Source organism: Stegostoma tigrinum, unplaced genomic scaffold (assembly GCF_030684315.1).
Source record: "Stegostoma tigrinum isolate sSteTig4 unplaced genomic scaffold, sSteTig4.hap1 scaffold_86, whole genome shotgun sequence".
Classification (NCBI taxonomy): Eukaryota; Metazoa; Chordata; class Chondrichthyes; order Orectolobiformes; family Stegostomatidae; genus Stegostoma; species Stegostoma tigrinum.
Window position 1 is genome coordinate 493,455 of NW_026728811.1, and position 24,006 is coordinate 517,460.

Here is a 24,006-nt window from a genome sequence, read left to right on the forward strand (position 1 = left end):
CCTCTAGTCTGTCCAAATGGGGTTGTTGAATAAATTGTTACAGTTCAAAAAGAGAGCAGACTGAAATGAGAAATTAAAGAGTCAGAATGAAAGAGGAAGAGGAAAATATGCTAACAGGGGATCCCAGGGGAATGAGACTTCAGGATCCGCCTGTTGTAACTGTTCACAGAGTGACAAGAGACAGCATTCTCTGATGAGACTTAAACACAGGCAGCAGGAGACAGAGCACTGAATATTAACACATTTAGTTCAAACACAGGGGATTTGTTCAGCGAATAACAGCATGTATTGTAAAAGAAAAGGATATGAAGCGAGTAGTAAGGGGAAATAATGCCACAAGCTACAGATGGGCAACTCTTTTCGAAACAGGAGTAGGCCATTCAGCCCCTCAAGCCTGTTCTGTCAGCAATGAGATCATTGCCTGAGCTGTGGCCTGACTTTCAATTTCCAAAAGCCGCCAAGCCTATCAATAAGGCTCCGCTGAAACAGATAAAATGAATATTGATAAACCTGAAAAAAATCTGCAGATGCAGTGGAATCAGAAACAAAAAACAGAAATAGCTGGAAAAATTCAGCACGCCAGGCATCATCTATGGAGTGAAACCAGAGTTAACCTATTGGGTCCAGAGATCCTTTCACCAGATGCAGCTGACCATTCCCTCTTTTCTGTAACACTCTTTGGTACAGGTTATAGTGTGAGGGCAATGAGATTGTCAATAACAGCAGAGAAAACAGCAGGACCTGCTCAATCAGAATAAAACCCATATTTTCCACGTTTAAATCAACTGTAACAATTTATTCATTACCATTTCAGAAACAGGGAAGAGACAAGAAAATCAACTTTTTGTGCCCTTGGATTTGGGTACCACGGTTAATTCAACCTGGTCTGACCTACATGTGAATCCATACCGTAACAACGAGTTTGATTCTTCACCATCCTCTGAGCAGTTCAAACGGATGATAAATGCTTGCTGAGCTCATAATGCTATGATCACATGGACATTAAAAAAATTCAATTACTGCAGTTATTGTGAATCGGTTGTTGTTTCATCAAGCTGGATGACTGAGTGAGTTTTCCCCACATTCAGGGTTGGTGAATGACCTCTGCCCAGTGTATATTTGCTGGTGTACAGTGACGGTTGATGATGTCCGGAACCCGGTCCCATAGTGACAGCACTGGAACCGTCTCCCTTCAGTGTGAACATGTTTATAGTACATCCGTCCCCTTCAGCTACTCTAGTACTTCCCACAATCTGCACGTTTAATTGGTCTGTCTTCAGTGTGAACCTGTTGGTGTTTCAACAGGCTGGATGACCGGGAGAAATCCTTCACACACCTAGAGCAGGTGAATGGTCTCTCCACAGTGTGGACCCATTGGTGTGTCAGCAGGTGGGCTGGCTGAATGAATTCCTTGCCACACTCACAGCAGGGAAACAGCCCCTTTCCAGTGTGAAACCACTGTGAATGCGTTCTCACACATGCAGCTGGTGAACAGTTTCTTCCTGGTGTGATTGTGCCGATCAGTTTGCAGCTTGAATGGGTAATTGTAACTCCTCCCACAGTCCCCATGAATCCACAGTTTCCTGTCAGTGTGGCATTGCTTTAGTTTCAAGACGTCATTTGATGGCCTGAAGCCTCGTCTACAGACTGAACCTGTGCACAGTTTCTCTTCCCTATGAGTGGCACATCTATCTTGCCTTTTCAAAATCTGGTGAAATTCAACTTACAATAAAATGATGCAATTCTGTCAGATCCTGTCTCCCAACTACAATCCTCAAATTCTAAGACAATGTGGAGTTGACCAGAAAGAAAAGGAGCATACGATAATCGACAAAATGAAAGGCAGCGTGCGAGCTCAAGGTGAACGATCTGGTAATTTATGGGGAATAGTGACCATAAAAGCTGCTGTCTTGTCGTTAAATCACAAACTAGTTCTCTCATAGTAATCAGGGATGGGAACTTGTCATCCAGTCAGGATTCTGACATCAATGTGAAGAAAGAGCACTGGGCACGGTTTAAGAGTAGTCCATGCTTTCAGAGGGAGAGACTTTAGCACTCTACAACGAGCTGAAGGGGCGCCTTCCTTGTTCTTTTGTTCAGAGCAATTTAATAATAGCCAGCTTTTAGGGATCTTGCCAATCAGATGCTCACTCGCTTCTGTGGTGCAATTGATCAGCTCTTGCAGCTCATAATGTAAGGTTGGTGCAATGTCTTTTTATTCCTTGTGACACAGGCTATAGAAATGCAGCAAGAGTCAAATATTTTTAATGTGAAAATATTCTTTGATGTGGCGACAATCATCTCTCAAACCCCGCTGTCTCATGCATCTGATTTCAATCCCACCACTTGGAGAATTCTCTCCCACCCACAATCACGAACTCTCATTTACGTCCTTCCTTCCACTTCACTGACACACTGCACAATCTAACATCCATTTTCAATTGACATCATTCATTCTGTCCTGTTGCCGTCAGTGTTGCTGTGTGAACGTAGCCTTCTCACCAGCAGGAACTTTAAACCAGTCGATCCATTTAGATACTGCGGTTGTGAGATAAAAACTCATGTAGGAGATTTTATGGGCGGGGACCAGTGATTACTGGAGCATCAGACTTAGGAAAGTAACAGAGGCCAATACTGAGAAAAATAGATTTCATCGAAAAAGGCCAGTTTCTGTGGGTTTCTGCGTCATTTATTTCATTTTTTAAAATTTGACTATAACTAGAGTATTGTGTGCAGTTCTGTAATTCACATTATTACAGGGATGTGATAGCACTAAAATGGGGCAGAAAGATTACAAGGACATTGTCTGGGCTGAAGTTTCAATTATGAAGAGAGATTCAATGGACTATGGTTGTGTTCCATTGAGCAGAGGAGATGTACAAAATAATGAGTGATATTGACAAGGTAGACTCAAATACATAGCTCCACTTAAGGGGGCATTTATTTAATGTAAGAGATAGGAAGGTTTGAGTAAATGTGCGGAAAAACGTTTTCAGCGAGTGGTTGATTTGAATCTGGAACTACTGCCTGTAAGTGTCCTAGAGGCAGGCTTCCTGATGACTTTAAGCAGCGTTCAGATGTGAACTTATGACGTTGTGGCATTAATGTCTCTGGGCGAAGCGATAGAAATGGAATTTGGATATTTAAGCAATTGTACTTGATTGGTGCATACGTAAAGGCCTTCCGGGGCATTTCTGCTCAAGGTCCTCCGTAGGTTAGTGGTTAGTATCCCTGTGTATCTTTTGAATGATGATGGATCCACATCCCATGGAGAAAATCAAACTTTTTGGGGGCCTTTCAGCAAGAGACCCAGCTTTACTTTCAGCTTCAGCTGATGCATGTGAAGTTTGCACATTCTCGCCAAGTCTGTGTTGGAGTGCTCCAGTTTCGTCCCACAGTCTAAACATATGCAGGAGAGGTGAACTGTCTGTGGGAAATTGCCCCATTGTATGCAGGGTTGTGCAGGCCAGTAGTGCGGCGATGATAAATGCAGGTTTACGAGGTCTGGAGTGTGTCACTATTCTATAGTGGGCTCTGGACGAGAATGGTCATTACTTCATATTGTGCTCTGAAAGAGAATGTTCACTGCTTTATATTGACTCTGTGGGAGAATATTCACTGGCTTATATTGGACTTTAGGGGAGATTGGTCACATTCGTCTATTGGGCGCTAGGACCAAATGTTCACTGTTGTCTCTCGGGCTCTGGGAGCGTTTTATATTGATCTCCATTCTACTCCTCCTATGCCTTCACAGGTGTAATACATGCTGCAGCAAATAACTATACCCCTTCAATAAAACACACAAAAATGGCAGAGATAACAAAGTGCGGAGCTGGATGAACACAGCAGGCCAAACATCAGCTTAGGAGCACAAAAGCTGACGTTTTAGCCCTAGAGCCTTCATCAGGGCCCAGCCCGAAACGTCAGCTTTTGTGCTCCTAAGCTGATGTTTGGCCTGCTGTGTTCAACCAGCTCCACACTTTGATATCTTGAATTCTCCAGCATTTGCTGTTCCCATTATCTCTGATCACAAAAATGAATGGTAAAGTGAATGTATATTTTGGGACTCAGTGAATAAAAAATGCTATGTGTCTGTGAGAATGTGTGCTTTATAAAGAAAATACAAGCTGCACATTTTAGGGATTTAGGTATTCCCAATGGAATAGGGTTTGGTCCCTTCTTTGAAACAGAATAAATTTCAGGTGTAAGTGAAACATGATCAGCACTGCACTGCAGGAAAAATGCACAAAGCCGATTGAGCCACATCTCAGATGACACCGTGCAACATATTTACAGTCACTGAGCCTGCATTGCAAAATAAGTAGTCTGAAAAAATAACACTTCCTCTCAAAAGGTAAGCAGATTTACAATTTGAGAAAGGCAGATCCTACTCCATAATTGTTCTAAAGGCAGTGCAGGGATGAGCAACATTATCATAATTCCTTTCACTTTCCCAGCCTTTCTGCTTAGCTGGCCGTATTCTGGTGAAGATTTCTGTATTTTGGGAAGGAGCAAATACCAGAGGTGACACGGCGCCATATTATCCGAGCGATTGGCTCAAAAACGATTTTTCTGATGTTGGTAGGGAGCAAAACAAAAGCAAAGGCACTGGGAAAAACTTTGAGGATCCCCGAACATCTCGTCCATTTTCTTTGCTGCTCGACTGTGCCTGGATATAATATCAACTTCCCAACAGATGCTAATAGCCCACCAATCAAAACAAAAATCTACGGCCAGCTGAATCTACTTTGTCAGATAAAAACCGAAAGAACTGCAGATACTGCAAATCAGGAACAAAAACAAAGTTACTTGAAAAGAAAACAGCAACAAATTTTTAAAAATGGTGGAAGAGCTCAGCAGGTCTGTCAGTATCTGTGAAGGAAAAAACAGAGTTAATGTTTCGGCTCTGGTGACCAGTTGAAGGAAGGGTCACAAGACCCGAAACGTTAGATCTGTTTTTTTTCCTTCACAGATACTGACAGACCTGCTGAGCTCTTCCACCATTTTTAAAAATTTGTTGCTGTTTTCTACCTAGTCAGGCTCGGCTGAGAGACAAATGTGATGCGGCCGGGAGGAAGTATATTTGGTAGTGCTTGCATAAAGAAAACATGAACTGCAGGACATTTCTGGAATGTTGATTTTCGCTTTGATAAATGATTTTGCTCTTTGCTCGTAACAGACCAACTTTCGCATTTACACGTAGCATGAGAAACGCTGGACGGCCAGGAAAACACACCAAGCTGACCAGACCGTGTACCAGATAATATTGTATAGCACACTGACAGTTGCCACACCGGTTTTATCGAATAAGTGGCTCAAAGATAACCCTCTGTCTGAAAAACTGAGCTAGCATGAGAATTCGAGAATGACAAATCACATTGCGAGGCTGTTCGAACCTCGGTGCAGGTATAAGCTGCCATCTGCCTTGATTTTCTCCTTAATTGAAAATTTTGCTGCACAGCTTTCCAGTCCTGGATATATGAACAAATGTCAGACGGGATCCAGGTGATTTGGCAAGCTGTGTGGGAAACGATGAAAAGCATATCACTAAATTTTAGGAAATTCAATGGTACTTATTTAGAGATGCACAAAAGGCCATTTTTGAACGCTTTGACAGAACATAAAAGCCAGAGATGTCACAGAAGTGCAAACAGCATGCAATTGCTTTTTGTTCAAGAAGTGAAAAGCTCTCGCGCCTGAGTCACCTTCATGTCTCTTGCTGCTGACTGAATAAGATACAAGTTGTATCACTTGAGCTGCATGTGGCTCCATTTCCTATCTCTCCATGTTTAGATTTTCTTGCTCCTCTTTGATATAAAGATAAAAGTATGGATGTAATGTCAATTGGTAGCCTATCCTGCCATTCCCTCACCTTCAATGCCAACATGGCTTGGACTTGAGAGCACACATTAATGCTCGTGATTCTGCAAGAGCACGAGTCATGAAGTTCGTCTGAGCCTGTCAATCCTTCACTCCTGTTGTTGGCTGAATGAGCTGTTACTGTGTCCGCTGCTATGAAATGGAAACTTTTTTTTTTATAATTCCAAAATGTGACTGAGGGCTTCTGACTTTGATTCACGCACTTTGAGACATAGCAGAGTCTGACGGAACTAGGACATTCGGAAACTACTTTGAGATGCATTTGACAGAGAGGAATGTGCAATGCACTGTGACTCCAACAAATCAAGCTTTTGCTTCACTTTGAGCTGGAACACTGTTGCATGTTAAGCGAAGGTAACACTACTCGGCCACAGGAAGAATTAGAGCACACCAAATGGACTCTTAAAAGGGATGACCATCTGTACACATGGATGACCAGGAAGCAGAGAAGTTTAACAAAGATTCATACCACAAAGAAATAGAATTATCCTCCTATTCACAACAAAAGCAGTTATGGTTTACTTCATTCAAAGAAAGTTTGGCTGATGAGAACAACAAACGGGAAATTTCATTCCACGTCCAACCAGAAACCTATCGCTGTAAAAGAGGAACATCACTATTTCTGCCCAGCTTCGACCTGGGGACCTTTCATGAAAAAGGCAAATACGATAAACACTACACTACAGAAACACGACCGTGGTGATATGCTCTGCAGTGACCTTCCTACAGCATTGAAATTCACAGCTGTTCAACGCTTCATCTCTCTGCTTCAAAGAGTTCGACGTGGTCCATCGATATTGGCATTATTGAAAAATAAAAGATAACATGTAAACCCGCCCAAAAAACATTCACGAGGACATTGTCAGGGTTGTAGGGTGCGGACTGTATGGCGATGCTGAATAGGATGGGGCAGTTTTCCCTGGAGCGTCAGAGGCTGAGGGACAACATGACAGAAGTTTATATAATAATCAGGGATATGGGCAGGGTGAGGAGTCAAGGTCTTTACGGCACGGCGGACGAGTCCACACCTGGAGGGCATATAATTAAAGTGAGGGGCAGAAATTTAAAAGCGACCTGAGGGCCATTTTTTCATGCAGAAGCTGGTGCAAGTATGCATTGAACTGCCAGATGATGTGGTGGAGCCTGGTAAAATTATAACATTTCCAAGGCATCTGGATGCGTATATGAATCGTAAGGGTTGAGAGGGATATGGGCCAAATGTCGGCAAATGAGGCTGCATTGATTTCGGATATCTGGTCGATAGAGGCAAGGTGGACCGAAGGTTGTCTGACAACTCTCCACATTTCTACGATGAAATTGATAACCACTGGCAGCATGGAAACTAGGAGCAGATGCTCTGTGCTCTCCTACATCATTCATTGACAAAGCATTCCACTCTTCTGCTTTCATCTGAAACACAGCTCCTCCCTTCTTCGCCTCTGCATTACGGTCCCCTCCAGCACAACTGGCTGTCAGCCAAAGTCTTGTGACTCGGACCCATGGCTCCTAGAAAGTTGGAATTTGTTTGTAGTGCCTTAATCCGCTGGGCCACACTCCAACAAGCAGGGAAATGTTTACATACGAATCTTTCTGATATTTCTACTGCAACACATCAAAAAAGCAGGCTCAGGATAATGCTTGGAGGAACCTTCTCTTCATCCATTTTCTTACCTGTATGTTGAAATATTTGTCTGTGGCTTATTGCAGCGTTCCAACGCAAACGAGAAGAGCAGCACTTCATTTTCGACTTGGGGACCCTACAGCGCGCAATATTGAATTCAATAATGTCAGGGCCTAATCTCTCCCATGTCCAAGTCTCTACCCTACACACCAGGACTTGTTCCCACTCAGTCTGCCACTATACATCCCCTGTTGTAAGTCATTAATAGTCCCCATTAACATGTATTCACCATCCCAGCTTAATCATTATCAACTCTCTGTCTGTCCAACTGCCCTTCTCTCTATTTAGCCTCTATCCTGTTCCCTACCCCATCACACCCCAAACCGACCATTTTTTCTGCATGAAAACTGACGTTTTCCCAGCCACCATCAGTTCTGAGGAAGGTCACTGGACCCGAAATGTTAACTCTTTTTTTTTCCTTCGCAAATGCTGTCAGTCCTGCTGAGCTTTACCAGCAACTTTGTTTTTGTCCTGATTTATAGAATCCGCAGCTCTTTTGATATTTATCATTCAGTTCTCGACATGGTCAGCAGCCATCTCTCACACAAACAGGAAATGACATCACCGACGCAGGAAATGACATCGCCAACCCAAGGAAACTTAAACAGAATACCAGAAAGCGGGGCACAACACAGCGCTTCACCGGAGGCTCACTGATGATGTTACCGAGAACGGTGATGAAACATCTGGGAACAAACGTTCCAGCTCAGTCGCCCAGCTTACATTGGGAACAAAATAAAGACCCACTCTTTTGTGGACCGAGAGGAGGAGAATGCTGTGTTGGAGGTGGAAGGAAGACATCGGGTTGGCTGTGCAACCTTGCAACCAGTGGATCCTAATGCTGGCTTCGGCCTAACGCTGGTTCAGGGGAGCAGCCAACCTGCAATGATGGCTGCGGCGAGTGGTCGTGCTCCGGGTCAAGAGGTCCGGAACACCATCCGCGTTTCCATGAAGAAGGTGGATGAAGGTGCACCTGTGGACCGCACCTTCTTCGTGAAGAGGGTTCTGTTGGACTGTTGTGGGCTCACTGCTGCAGACATTTACTGCCTGCAGGATTTCCCCGGAGGAGGTTTTTATGATGTAACCTTCAGGAGTGCCAAGCTTTGCGAGCACTTCCTGGAGGCTTTGAAGGAGAAAGGAGGTGAGGTCCCCCTCTCTGTACTGACTGCTGTCCCGCTGTTTGTGATGCCAGTGCAGAGGAGCTGTATGGTGACTATACACATGTACAACCAGCGTGTGCCAGCAGCTGATGGCCTGACCTTCCTCGGAAGGTACGTGAAGGTGGAAGGGGACCTAACCGACATCATTGGACCCCTTTGGGATCTGGACCAGTAAGAGGCAGGTAAGGGTGATGCTGAGAATGGGCTCGGACAGGAACATCGTACACCCACCGTCCAGCTTCACGATCGGCGGGAGCAGGGGCTACCTGACGTACGCAGGGCAACCTAAAGTCTGCCATGCCTGTGGTAGGTCAGGTCACGTGACGGCCGAATGCAAAGCCACCATCTGCAGGAACTGCAGGGAGGAGGGACACCTTGCAAAGGATTGCCCAAAAGAAAAAATTTGCAACCTTTGTGAGGAAGCGGGCCACCTCTATAGGGCATGCCCGCAACAGGGTACAACCTACGCCCAGGTCGCCGGCAGGGGCAATGCGGGGCAAGCCCCCCCCCACCGGAAGAAAGGAAGGCACCAGGGCCCTGCAAGGACCCCCCTAATGTGCAGGAGGGCCAGGTCATGCAGGAGGGCCCAGCCCCGCAGGATGGACCCGAGGCCAGCAAAGCGCCCCTGCAGGCTCCGCTCGCCCCCAACAACCCAGAGTCAATGGAGGAGAGGAAAGGTGACCCAAGGGAATGGACGACGGTCCGGAAAGTAAGGAGGAAGGCGTGCCGGCAGGCCCAGCCACCACAACCATCAGGCGGGAAGAGGCAGCGACAGGGGGGCTATAAGAGCTCCTCGAACGAGGGAGATTCAGAACAGGGCCGCCCGAAGCAGAAGCTAAAGATCTCAAGAGAGAAGGAAAGCAGCACCCCACTCCCAGGTGACGGGAGGCATCTTGATGCTCCCTCCGACACCCAGTCACGTGCCGCTGGGGCCCTGGAGGGCCTCCTGGAACTTTCAGGCGGAAAGGAGGAAACAGAATGTCCCCAGCCTGACCCAGAGCCGGACTCTTCTGCCTCCATACCCCCGACTGGGTGATGCCACCCAGAAGGCAGCACAGATCGTCTCCTGAACCTGGACAGCATCCAGCAGTTAGCCCGGGCAATGGGCATGAAGGCACAGGACCTTGGACTTGGGGAGGGTATTGCAGTCACTGCCCACAATGGGGGTATGAGTTGCGAGCATGAATGTGTGCAGTGTTCATTCCACTGCAAGATGTGTGTCCACGTTGGCTGACCTGACCACTGTCAAGGCAGACCTCCTGTTTCTGCAGGAGTGTGGGACACCGCACTGCAGCAGGTACAGGAAATGGTCGGGCGCCTGGACCTGTGGGCCATTGATCTGGTCGGGGGGTAATGACTGTTCATCCTCAGGCCTGGCTATCCTGTTGCGGGGGCGCAACTTCACCATCTCTCAGGTTCAGGAGATGGTGTGGGGGCACCTCCTAGTGGCTGATGTCACCTACGGGAACGCTTCCCTGAGGCTGATCAACGTGTATGCCCCAGCGGTACGGAGTGAGCGGTTGGCCGTCCTGCAGTGGCTTCCACCCCTGCTGGCTACGTCCAGGCCGGTCCTCCTAGCCGGAGACTTCAACTGCATCATCGATGCAGATGGAAGATCTGGCGTGGGGACAGCGGGTGGGGGAGCCAACTGGATGTCACATCCAGATTCCTGATGGGCACGGTGAAGGACGCCAAGCTGCTCAACATTTTCAACACCCCTGAAGACAGAGCGCAGCAGAGATACACTTGGTTGCGGCCAGACGGGTCTATCCGCTCAAGGATAGAATTCCTGTTTGTGTCACGGGCGCTCTCGGTCAGGTACACCGGCGTTGAGCCGGTGTTCTTCTCTGACCACTGCCTCCTGCTGGCCGACTGTCACTTACAGGATGACCAGCCAGCCAGCAAGTGGACGCGGAAGCTCAACACGACGTTGTTGACCCCACAGAACGTCGAGGAGCTTAAGAGGGAGTACGCTGGTTGGAGAACCGTGAAACCCCTCTAAGTCTCCGGGGAACTGGTGGGAGACGATGGAGGAGAACTTCAAGAGGTTCTTTGTCCTCAAGGGTGTTCGGAAGGCAACAGAGAGGCAGGGAAGGCTGTCGCGACTCCAGAAAAGGGTGCAGAACCAGCTCCTTCTGCAGTTGATGGGGGTCAATGTCACGGAGGACCTCCGTGGGGTGAGGGGCCAGCAAGCCTCGCTCTTTGCCGGGGAGGCCTCCAGGATAATCTTCCGGTCCAGGGTCCGCTCCGTGGAGCAGGACGTGACGTGCTCACGTTTCTTCTTTCAGAAGGTGCTCAAAGAGAGCTCTGTGCTTAGCCGGCTGAAGGAGGATGACGGCTCGGTGACGTCGTCTCGGCCCGGCATTTTGAGGATCAGCAGATCATTCTATGCCGGACTGTATGAGGAGAAGCCCATGGACAGCATGGCCTCTGGGTCGTTCCTGTCGTCTATCACGGAGGTCTTAGACGACAGCACGAGGGAGTGGCTGGTCTGGCCGATATCCTTGGACGAGCTGACCAGAACCCTCAAGTCCTTGGAGAGTAATAAGACTCCTGGGAGTGACGGCTAACCGGTCGAGCCGTACTCCGCTCTTTGGGACCTGGTCGGCCAGGACCTGCTGTAGGTGTACGATAGTGCACTTCGGGCAGGGGAAATGTGCACGTCCATGAGGAAGGGCATCATCACCCTCATTTACAAGAGGAAGGGGGAGAGGGAAGAAATTAAGAATTGGCGTCCCATTTCACTATTGAACATGAACTACAAAATCCTGGCCAAGGTCATAGCCAGCCGGGTCAGGTCTGTCCTGGAGTCGGTGATTCACCCTGACCAAACCTGTGCTGTGCCGGGCAGGAAGATCGCTGAGAGCCTCGTGCTCATCAGGGATACAATCGCCTGCGTGCAGGACAGGCGGGTGGACACCTGCCTCGTCAGCCTAGACCAGGAGAAGGCCTTCGACAGTGTCTCTCATGCTTACATGAGGGACATCCTCTCCAAATTGGGGTTCAAGGAAGGCATCCACAATTGGATCCGACTGCTCTACACCAACATCGTTAGCACAGTCTCGATCAATGGGTGGGAATCAGACAGTTCTCCTGTCAGATCTGGAGTCAGGCAGGGCTGCCGCTCTCTCCTGCCTTGTACGTGTGCTGTGTGGAGCCCTTTACCACATCCATCAGGAAGGACCTGAGCCTAAAGGACGTGGCTATCTCAGGCAGTGGAGGCCTTCATGTCAAGACCTCCATGTACATGGACTATGTCGCCGTCTACTGCACTGATCATCAGTCGGTGAATCGGCTGTTGGACATCTGCAGCCAGTTTGAACTGGCCTCGGCTGCCAAAGTCAATAGGGGTAAGAGCAAGGTCATGTTCTTCGGGAACTGGGATGACTGCTCCTTCATCCCCTTCACCGTCAGGACAGACTACCTGAAGGTGCTGGGTGTTTGGTTCGGTGGAGCTGGGGCATACACTAAGACTTGGGAGGAGCGTATCACCAAACTGAAGCGGAAGCTGGGCAGGTGGATGCTCCGGTCACACTCCATCGCGGGTAAGAACCTGGTTGTCAGGTGCGAGGGGCTTTTGGTACTGTTGTATGTGGCACAGGCCTGGCCTCTTCCCTGGACCATTGAATGTGGGAGGTTGACACCTACACGGTTCCCACAACCACAGCCGCCGTTTTCTCACTGCAATAAGGCATTGCAGGGAGGGTTCAAGGGAATGGGAGGGAAAAACGCGAGGGATGGGGAGGTAGTGAGGTACAGGAAGGGAGGGCATGAAGTTCGGAGAGGGAAAGAGGGACTGGGAGGGTTCAAGGGATGTGGAGGGAGAGGAAGCAGGGAGCAAGGGAGGGAGCAAAGTGGGAGTGAGGGCTAGCAAGGAGAGAGCAAGGGGGGAGTGACAAACCTATCAAGGGACCAAGCGACTGACAAGGAGGGAACAAATGAGGGACTGAGTGGGGAGGAAAGAGGGAGAAATTAGGGAGCGATGTACCAAGTGAGAGACTGGCCGAGGGACGGGAGGGAGCGAGGGAATGGGTCGGAGTGATGGAGCAAGGGACGGGGAGTGAGGGAGTGAGCGAGGAACATGGATCAACGAACGGGGAGTGAGATCAATGGGGGAGGGATGGGGAGCAGAGGAGGGAGGGATAGGGAGTGGGGAAGTGAGGAACAGGGATCGAGGGAGTGAGGGATGGGCAGCGAGGGCCAGCGATCAAAGGAGCAAGGGACAGGGGGAAGGAGAGAGCAAGGAACCGAGGGAAGGGGAGTGAGGTACAGGGAGTTAGGGAGCAAGGGACATGGAGTGAGGGATCGAGGGAGGGGCAGGAAGGGAGGAAGGGGCAGAGGTGGGGGGAAGCAAAGATGAGGGAATGATGGAGCAAGGGACAGGGGGCAAGGAACGGGGAGCAAGGGAGCGAGGGATATGGGGGAGGGTCGCGTAGTGTGGAGCAGGAGGAGACGGGAAGCAAGGAAGTGAGGGACAGCAATCAAGGGAACAAGGACCGGGACAGAAGGAACGAGGGAAGGGGAGGGAGTGAGCAATGTACAGGGTAAGAGAGGGAGAGTCAGGGAGTGAGCTAACGAGGGACAGGGAGTGAAAAACAGGGAGTGAGGGAATGAGGGGAGGAAGGGAGCAAGGAACAGGGATAGGGAGGGAGAGAGGGACAGGGAACGATGGAACGAGGGACGGGGAGTGAGGAACAGGGAGTGAGGGAGTGAGAGACATGGGGGAGGGTCAGGGAGTGGAGGAGAGAGGAATGGGGAGCCATGGAGTGAGGGACAGGCGTATAGAGGGAACAAGGGAAGGGGAGCGAGTGAGCAAGAGATGGGAAGCTAGTGGGAGAGCGGGGGAGTGGTGTATAGGGAGGGAGGTAGCGAGGGGTAGTGAGGCACCGATCGATGGGGCGAGCGAGAGGAAGGAACGACCAAGGAATGGAGAAAGGAACGAATGAGGGATGGGGAGGGAGCCAGCGAAGGAGCGAGTGGGGAGTGAGCAGGGAGATGGGGGGAGAAGGGACTGAGCTAGGGAGCGAGCTAGGGATGAGGAGGGAGCGAGGGACATGGTGAGAGTGAGGGATGGGGAGAGAGCGAGAGACGGAAGGAGGCAAGGGAGCATGAGACATGGAGGGACCAAGTGAGCAAGGGACGGTGTAAGGGATCAATGGGTGGGCAGGGAGGGAGGCACGGGGAGGGAGCAAGGGAGTGAATGATTCGGAGAGACTGATTGAGCAAGGGACATAGTGAGGGAGTGAAGAATGGAGCGAGGATGCGACGGACGGGGAATGAGGAAGGGAGTAAGGTACTTGGAGGTAGGGACTGACGGCGGGAGTGAGGTACAGCGAGAGAGTGAGGGACCGAGTGAGGGACATGGGGGAGTGCTCGACAGCGGAGGAGGGAGGGGTGGTGTGCGACGAATTGAGGGATGGGGGGCAAGGGGCTGGGAGCAAGGCAGTGAGGGACGAGGGATGGAGGGAGCGAGGGAAAAATGGAAGGGGCGGGAGAGAGTGACAAAGCAATCGAAGGATCAAGGGTCGGGGAGGGAACGAGGCATGGGGAGGGAACAAGAGAGCATGAGATGTGGCGGGAGTGACTGAGCAAGAGATGGAGTGAGGGAGCGACAAAAGGGGACGGAGTGAGGGAAGGGGAGGGAGCGAGGGAAGTGGAGATAGCGAGGGACACGGAGGGTGGGAGTGACAGACATGGAGGGAGGGAGCGAGAGACAGGGAGTGAGCAAGCAAAAGAGTATTGGACAGAGAGAGAGCAAGGGACAGGGAGGAAGCAAGTGATGGGGGAGGAGAGAGGAAGGACGCTGCAAGGGAGGGAGTGAGGGGAAGGCAAGGAGACAGCAAGTGGAGAAGCGACAGTCCGAATGAGAGAAAAAGTGAGGGACAGGGAGGAAGTGAGGGATCAAGGGAATGGAACTGACAGAGGGAGGGAGGAACGGGGTGCAAGTCACGGGGAGAGGGGATGTGAGGTATGGAGAGGAAGGTAGTGAGGGATAAGGAGTGAGGTAGTGTGGGATGGGTGAGGAAAGCAGTGAGGGAGTGATGGATGGGGAGGGAGGGAGACCGGGACAAGGAGGGACAGAATGAGGGAGTGAAGGAGGAATTGAAAGAGGGAGCCAGGCGAGGAGGGAGGGAGGAAACAGTGAGGTGATGAAGGAGGGATTGACGGGGAGGTAGGGTGGGAGGGAGGGACTAGGAGGGTGCGAGGAAAGAGGAGGGAGGGAGCAAGGGATGGGGTAAGGGAGGAAGCAAGGGACTGGGAGGGAAAGGGGGGAGCAAGGGAAGGGGAGGTAGTGAGGGACGGTGATGGAGGGAGTGAAGAATGGGGAGGGAGGGACCGAGTGACGGGAGCAAGCACATGAGGGAGTGATGGACAGAGAGGGAGTGAGGGATGGGGAGGGATCATGGGATGGGGAGGGAGTGAGGAAGGAGAGAGAGAGGGACGTGGAGGGAGCCAGCGAAGGAGCGATTGGGGAGTGAGTAGTGAGAGAGGTGGAGCGAGTGACAGAGCAAGGGACCAAACGAGGGATGGAGTGGGATCGAGGGACAGGGTGGGAGCGAGGGACGGGGAAAGAAGGCGCAAGAGACGGAGAGGGAGCAAGGGGGGGGAGAAACGGAGGGCGAGGAAGAGATGTGATGTGAGGGAGCGAGGGATGAGGAGATACCGAGGGTTGGAGTGGGAGCAAGGGACAGGGAGGGAGCAATGGAGTGAGAGATGTAGCGAGGGAGCGACGGTCAGGGAATTAGAGAAGGACCAAGTTACAGGGAGGTACGGAGTGAGGGAGGGAGTGAGGGATGGCTAGTGAGTGAGGGAAGAAGTGAGGGACATGGGGGAATGTTCAGGAGTGGATGAGTGAGGGACGGGGAACAAGGCGGCAAGGGACAGGGGGATGCAGGGAACGGTCGAGTGTCAGGGATGAAGTGAGGCAGGGGGAGGGAGCAAAGGACAAGGGGACGGAGTGAGGGAGTGACGGACGGGGTCAGAGGGAGGTGTGTGGAGGGAGCTAGGGACAGGGAGGGAGTGATTGAGCACATAACGGAGCGAGGGAGCGAGGGATGGACAGAGGGAACGATGGACCGGAAAGGAGGAAGGGAGAAAGGTACAGGGAGGGAGGGGACAGGAGCAAAAGCAAGGGAAGGGGAGTGATGGACATGGGGGAGGGTTGGAGAGCAGAGAGGGAAGGATGAGAAGCGAGTAAGTGAGGAACAGGGATTGAAGGTGTGAGGGATGGGAAGAGAGGGATAGAGAGCAAGGGAGCGAGGGACAGGGAGATGGAGGAAGTGAGGGAAGGGGAGGGAATGATCAACCAACGGGGTTAGGGAGGGACCGAGGCTGCGGAGGGGACGAGCGATGGACAAGGAGGGACAGAGAGACGAGCAAGGAGGAAGGAGCACAAGAATAAGTCAGAGAGGGAGGAACTGGGCAGTGGGATGTGGGATGGTGAGGTTGGAGGAAGTGAGTGTTGGGGAGGGAGGGAGCGAGTGAGGGCGTGAGGAACGTGGAGGGAGTGAGCGAGGGTGCGACGGAAGGGGAGGGAGGGTGTGAGAGACTGGGGACCGGAGAGCGCAAGGGATGGGGAGGGAAGGGGAGGGAGCGAGGGAAGGGGAAGTTGTGATGGACGGGGAGGGAGGGAGTGGAGGACAGGGACGGAGGGAGGGAGAGTGAGACAAGGAGGGAGGGAGCGAGGAATTGAAAGAGTGAGCGAAAGAGGAAACAAGGGATGGCAGGATGGGGAGGGGGCAAGGAATGGACCAGGAAGTGCGGGGTCAGGGGCGTGGGTGTGGGAGAGCGCAAGGGTCAGAAGAGGGAGTTAATGTGGGAGTGAGGGACGGGGAGGCAGGCAGCATGGGACGAGCAAGGGAGTGACGTACAGGCAGTGAGGCATGGATGAGGAAGGAGCGAGGGAGGGAGCGATGGCAAGGGTGGGAGGAGGGAGTGATGGATAGAGATGAGGAGGGAGTGAGGGAGGGACAGTGAGGGAGTGAGCGAGGAAGTGAGGGATGGTGAGCGAGGGGCACGGGATGAGTGAGCAAGGGACAGGGTAGGAATGGAGCGAGGGATTTGTTGGGACAGAGTGAGGGAGGTATTGAGAGATGGGGAGGGAGCAAGGGAGGGATGGGGTGAGAGATGGTGCGAGAGACGGGGATGGAGCTAGAGATGGGGAGGGAGCGAAGGACAGGGAGGTAGCGAGGGACACATTGGGGTGAGGGTTAAGGGAGGGAGCAAGGAACAGGGAGCTAGGGACATCGGGGAGGGTCAGAGGGAGGAAGAGGGATGGATGTGGAGCGAGGAAGTGAGGGACAGGGATTGAGGGAGCGAGGGACAGGGAGCAAGGGACCAAGGGACAGGGAGATGGAGGGAGTGAGGGAAGGGGACGGAGTGAGCAAGGGACAGGGTTAGGGAGTGAGCGAGAGCAGGTGATGGAGGGAGTGAGTGACAGGGAGGGGGAGTTAAGGAGTGAGCGAGTGAGGGACAGGGAGCGAGTGACGGGAGATTGAGGCATTTGGACGAAGGCAGTGCGCGATGGGGGTGGAAGGCAGTGAGGTAGGGATGGACAGGGAGGGAGGGAGAGAGAGCGGGGCAAGGAGGAGGGATCGAGGGACCAAAAGAGGAAGTGTGAGAGGGAGGGACGGGGAGGTGGGGAGCGAGGGAGGGGTGGTGATGTGGGGAGGGACGGAGTGACACAGAGGTGGGGAGCTTGGGAGTGACGGTGAGGGAGCAACCAAAAGAGCGAGGGAAGGGGAGGAAGGGTGCGAAACATTGTGGAAGGGAGGGAGCAAGGGATGGGGAGGAAGCGAGTGCAGGGGACATAGCGAGGAACGGGGAGGGAGGGAGTGATGGACAGGGAGGGAAGGAGAGAGGGAGTGAAAGCGGAAACAAGGGACGGCAGGACGGGGAGGGAGCAATGGAGGGATGGGGAGGTGGGGAGCGGTGGACGTGGGCATGGCAGCATGCAATTGATGGGGAATTGAGGGAGCATGTGAGTGAGGAATGGGGAGGCCGGTATCAAGGAATGAGGAAGGGAGTGAGGGATGGAGAGACGGGGAGGGGGGAATGAGCGAGAGATGGATGGGGATGAGGAGGGAGCAAGAGAGTGACAGAGGGAGCGAGTGAGGGAGTGAGGGACGTGGAGTGAGGGACAGGGAGGGAGTGAGCGAGGGACAGGGTAGGGCTGGAGCGATGGACACGCGGGGAAGCAGCAAGGGAGGGATCAAGGGATGGGGAGGGATAGGGCGAGGGATGGTGCAAGAGATGGGGTGGGAGTGCGGGATGGGCAGGTAGGGTGCAAGGGACAGGGAGTGAACAGGTGCAGGGAGAGAGGGAGCGAAGGATGTGGAGCGAGAGACGGAGGGAGGGACTGGAGCAAGGGACAGAAGCAAGGGAGAAAGGGACAGGAGCGAGGGACTTAGTGGATGCAAAAGAGGGAGCGAGAAATCGGGGAGGAGTGAGGGATTTGGAAGGACAAGAAGTGGGAGGGGCAGTGAGGGAGCAAAGAACAGGAAGGGATGGACAGGTTTGGACAGAAAGGGAGGGAGTCTGTCTCTCTCCAGCGGAGCTTCTTCAACACAAACACAAACAACAATATAGTTTGCTGAGCTGCTTGGCACTTTTTAATGAACGTTAATTACATATTGAAGCTATGGATGCAGTCAGTGGAATGGTGCCTCTTCTCTTTGGCCTGTGAGTTCAGAGAAACATTGACATGTTTCCCTGTAACCCCCTGTGAGATAAGGTTGGATAAACCAGCACTACCCTCAGTCTGTTACCATAGCGACAGGCTGCTTCATTGCTGAAACATTGAACTGAAATGAGAAAATCCTGGATGGATTGATTAATGAGTGAATTTGATTGATTGATGAATTCGGGTAAAGGGATATTTCAGCACATTCTTCAGCTGCTGCCTGAACTTAGTCTGGGTCACGGCATAAATCGCGGTGTTTGTGCAGCAACTGAGGAGCTGCAGCATGAAGCCCAATTCCTGCACAAAGTTATCTAGATACGCAGACTGATACCCAATCCACACCATCCGGTACCATATAGAATACACCATTAACGTTGACCATAACAGGATGAAATTGGCCGAGATCACAAACAGTAAAATGATGGATTTTTTTCGATTTCTCATTTCTGTGTCACACTGACCGTCCCCATTGGTGCGAGCCCGGAGTCTCCTGCGGGCTCTGCTGGTCACTAAAATGTGTCTGACGGTGAAAACATTGAGCAGCAGAATCAGGAGAAATGGGAGAGTCGGGGTTAGAATGTGATGGAGGAACTCGATTGTGACCCAGGCACGGGAGAATTCAACAATGCCTGAAACAAAACAAAACCAGGGAACGTTCATCAGTCGATAGCGAGATGTGAACATAAAATACCAGAAAATGTTCTTTAAACAGCTCAGCACAGTCACTGTTCCGAGAACCGCAGCCGCCGTTTTCTCACTGCAATATTTACTTTTCAGCTTCTGGCAACAAATAGCCACAAATCGATCAAAGGTGAAAGTGACGGTGAACCAGACAGAACAGTCAGTGGCTGCAAAAAGCAGGACGGCGTGAATATTACACACGGGGATAGGGATGGACCACAGGAAATAAAACTGTTCTGGATAAACAATGGGAATGTGTCTCAATATCAGGTCGAGGATAATGACCAGTAGATCCGCCACTGCCATGGCCCCCAGGTAACGTCTGACACATGAAGACAATCCACAATCTTTATTACGCAGGATGTAAATCGTCACTACGTTAACTGTGAGGAAAGAAAATAAATAAATTATACATCAGTCTGGAAGCAAAGTTACCAGTTTGACTGAGGATGCAGTGACCTGTTCAAATGTATCACTGACTCATTGAAAAAAAAATGAAGCTGAAATAACAAATAGTAATGTCTCACTATTTCTTTTAAAAAAGGAACATAAAATATAAGAAACTCTCGCTCCCTAAAGACACAAATAAACATCCATAAGAACAGATTGTTTATAGAACATTCCCACAGGCTTGATCACTCGCAAGCAGGCACAGCACTTTACAGTTCCTGATATAAAGGGTGAAGGCATTGGCATCCTGACGGATTCTCTCCTAGTTTCTCGAAGCCAAGTGGAGGGTGGAAATTTCTGTCTTTTTGTCAAAATTGTGGTCAATTTTCAGTTGTGAAGAAGCATGAACTCAGGGAAAATGTATTCACCCCTCTAACTGCCTGAGGGGATTTTGAAACAGAGTCTCCTTCTCTCTGGGATAATGGGAACTGCAGATGCTGGAGAATTCCAAGATAATAAAATGTGAGGCTGGATGAACACAGCAGGCCAAGCAACATCTCAGGAGCACAAAAGCTGACGTTTCGGGCCTAGACCCTTCATCAGAGAGGGGGATCGGGTGAGGGTTCTGGAATAAATAGGGAGAGAGTGGGAGGTGGATCGAAGATGGGGAGAGAAGAAGATAGGTGGAGAGGAGAGTATAGGTGGGGAGGTAGGGAGGGGATAAGTCAGTCCAGGGAAGACGGACAGGTCAAGGAGGTGGGATGAGATTAGTAGGTAGATGGGGGTGCGGCTTGGGGTGGGAGGAAGGGATGGGTGAGAGGAAGAACCGGTTAGGGAGGCAGAGACAAGTTGGACAGGTTTTGGGATGCAGTGGGTGGGGGGGAAGAGCTGGGCTGGTTGTGTGGTGCAGTGGGGGGAGGGGACAAACTGGGCTGGTTTAGGGATGCAGTGGGGGAAGGGGAGATTTTGAAACTGGTGAAGTCCACATTGATACCATTAGGCTGCAGGGTTCCCAGGCGGAATATAAGTTGCTGTTCCTGCAACCTTCAGGTGGCATCATTGTGTCACTGCAGGAGGCCTATGATGGACATGTCATCTAGAGAATGGGAGGGGGAGTGGAAATGGTTTGCGACTGGGAGGTGCAGTTGTTTGTTCCGAACTGAGCGGAGGGGGTTCTGCAAAGTGGTCTCCAAGCCTCCGCTTGGTTTCCCCAATGTAGAGGAAGCCACACCGGGTACAGTGGATGCAGTATGCCACATTGGCAGATGTGCAGGTGAACTCTCCTTCTCTCTGGAACGGGTTCTTTTCCCTCGGGATCTTATCTTTTGTTCAATTAACTGACATCCAACCGTTCACATATAATGTCGGATACAGAATGTTCCGGGGAATGTCAGTTGCAGAATGTGATGGAGAATATCGGTTACAGAATGTTCCGGGGAATGTCGGTTATGAAATGTAATGGAGCCATAAAGACCCACATCACAAAGGCCCTTCTGTCCATCAGTTTTGGTGAGACCCACTCAGCCTTGCGTTGGAAATCTCCCCCCAAACTCAACACAACTGGCAAACACAAATTAAAGGCATTGCCAGATCAGCTGAAGTGGTCAGTTATCTCACATTATCAATCAACCTCACAGAACCAGCCCAGACACCACAAACCCAGATGAAATATCTGTTCAGCATGGAGCACTGTGCAGACCAGGCTAGTGTCCTGCTCAATACAACCCGGCAATCTGTCCAGAGTGGGACACTGTGCAGGCCTCACCAGTCAAATAGATATCAGTCCAGCACGGGGAGCTGTGCAGACCACACCAATGCTTTGATCTATAAGCCTGGACCAGGTATCTCTCCAGCACGGGGGGCTGTGAAGTGAACACCACTGAACTGATCTGTAAACCCGGAGCAGTTACCCTCCCAGTGCGTAGATCTGTACAGACCACACCAGTGCAGTGCTCGGTAACGCTGCGTTAAATCGCTGCCCAGCCTGGGGAAACTTGCAGCCCATGCTGGAAGTGATACGATGTGGGGCTCCCACCCATTTACAGCTCCATATCTCCAATGTGCCATGACAAGGGGTGCCGTGGGTGCGAAAATCACTGCCAGAGAGACTTGGTGGGAATCATTTTGATCAAGAACAAATTCAGGAGCCTTGTATATGTATCAACAGAGAATGGGAGGTTGAGGGGCAGTGTCATAGAAGGATGTGTTTTGCAAGTTTTAGAATGCTGACATGTAAAGGTTTTGATAGCATCTTGCAACATGTGTCAGTTTCACAGAAATGATGAGTGAATAGGATATCCCTGTGCTTTCAGATGACGGAGAGTTTTGAATGAGCATTTGTTCTAAATTTGTTTCTGAGAGTGCAGTGAGCATAGTCTTTGGTTCATTGGGCTGAACGTAATAATAATTTGTCTCAGTGACATTTTTACTGAGTGTGACAGAGGGATAGTTTGCAAGAGGCCGAGCTAGTTTTCTGATGCTATCTTATCAAACTCCTCGCATTAAATACCTACCCCAACGCATGCCACTCCTCTCATTCAATGCCAGCCTGATTCTCCCACCCATCATGGCTGGTAATAGTTCCCATCGCCTGGATGGCCTGGGTATTCCATCATCCCTAATGCAGGTGCTATCTTTACAAGGCCAAGGGACACACAGTTGACGTTTCTCAGTTTTGAGCCGTCCTGTGCCTTTTACCCCCAGCCTGGCAGATAAGGGGCAATTGCTGCAAGATTTGGCAAAAGGGGCTCGGATGTGCTGGTGGATGGGCGAGTACAGAGAAGGACCATTCTCTTTCCAGACGAGTCCACGCCACCAGACCCACCGAGCATGGTCTGAGCTCACCACCCAGCTCAGTGCAGTACCTGCAGTCTGAAGAAATGTTCAGCAACACAGGAAAAGTAATAATATCCTTCCCAACACTGTCAAGGTAAGTGTCACCATATCTTCTCCCCTCCCTCTCTCTGTCTTCCTTTGTGTCGCGCTGCCACTACACCCCTACACTGAAAACACTGCATGGATTCAGCTCTGTTGACTGGATCACTCCAGCCACCTCACCTTTTGCCCCCAACCCGTACCATCACTAACATCAGGACCACCCACTTTCACCCTCACTCCCTCCCTCCCTTTCTCTCACCCCAGGACAAACAGCCTGGCATTTGGTCCGACTACCCCTGCTCCTGGATTGCGGAGATGAGTCTGCTACAAGTCGGAGGGGACTGGTATATGACCCGTGTGTAGATTTTGAAATATCCCCGTCCTACCAACCGAGTCAGGAGCAAGTTCAGTGAAGGGTAATTCTCACTTTAACCCCACTGTCAGTTCCATTCCCACCTGGCACAGCTTAGAAACCGTGCCCCTGATGCCATCTCCCTTTTATATCGAGCCGGTACAAATGGAACCCCCAAGGTCTCGGTGGGCAGGAGGGTGGGCTCACAACACATCACCTCCACCACCTCCCAGGAAGGGAGCACGGAGTCTCCCTCCTGCACCTCCTTCTGTAAACAACTCAGATACTGAAGCTAAACTATAATAGTTACTGCACTCCCCACTTGTCCAGACACCATCAATAATCAAGCATTAAAACTGTCACAGAGTCACAGCCCCCATGGAACAGCGAAATACTGTCACACTCTCTACATTGAGCAAATACTGATGTCCTCTTACAGAGTGAGTCAAATAATGAATTGCTGTCAACAGAACAACAGAAAGCCTGACACACACCAGAGGGAGGAAATGAAATATTGACAAGGCACAGAGCAAGAGAAATCCTGATCGGATCCGCTAATCTGTGTAATTATTAATGTGTTTGTGTGTGTATTTTTGTCAATCTGTGTATTTCTGTGGTGTTTGAAGTGATGCAATGTCACCCTCTGCTGGTCTCCACACACCACTGCACAGGCAGTGGCAGAGGATGAGAACAATCACGACTGGGAGGGTGGGAATTCGCAACACCATCCATACTAATTTCTTATTTATGTACTTACCTAAATGTCTTCTAAAAGTTGTAACGGCATCCACTCCCACCGCTTTCCCTGGAAGTTCATTCCACACACAAACGACTCTCTGTGGAAAATAATTACCCCTCATGTCGTTTTTACAATCTTCACTCCTTTCAACGTCAAATACTCTCCTCGACTTGAAATCCTTCTCCTGAGGTAAATACATCTGCCATTCAACTTATCTGACCCTTCATGATTTAATAAACCTCTACCTCTATAAAGTCACCCCTCAATCTCCAACGCAACAGTGAAAAAGCCCCAGCCTGTGTAATCCCTCCTTATAACTCAAACTATCCATTCTAAGCAACATCTTCGCAAATGTCTTCTGAAGCCTCTCCTGCTTAATATTGCTATAACAATGCGACCAGAACTGGTTGCAGTGCTCCAGAAGAGGTTTCACCAACGCCCTGTGCAATGCCAATATGACGTCTGGGCTCATGAACTCAAAGGTCTGAGCAAAGAAGGAAGCATACAAAGGGCTTTCTTAACCACCCTGTCTGTATGCGTCTCTGTTCTATAACATCACCAAAG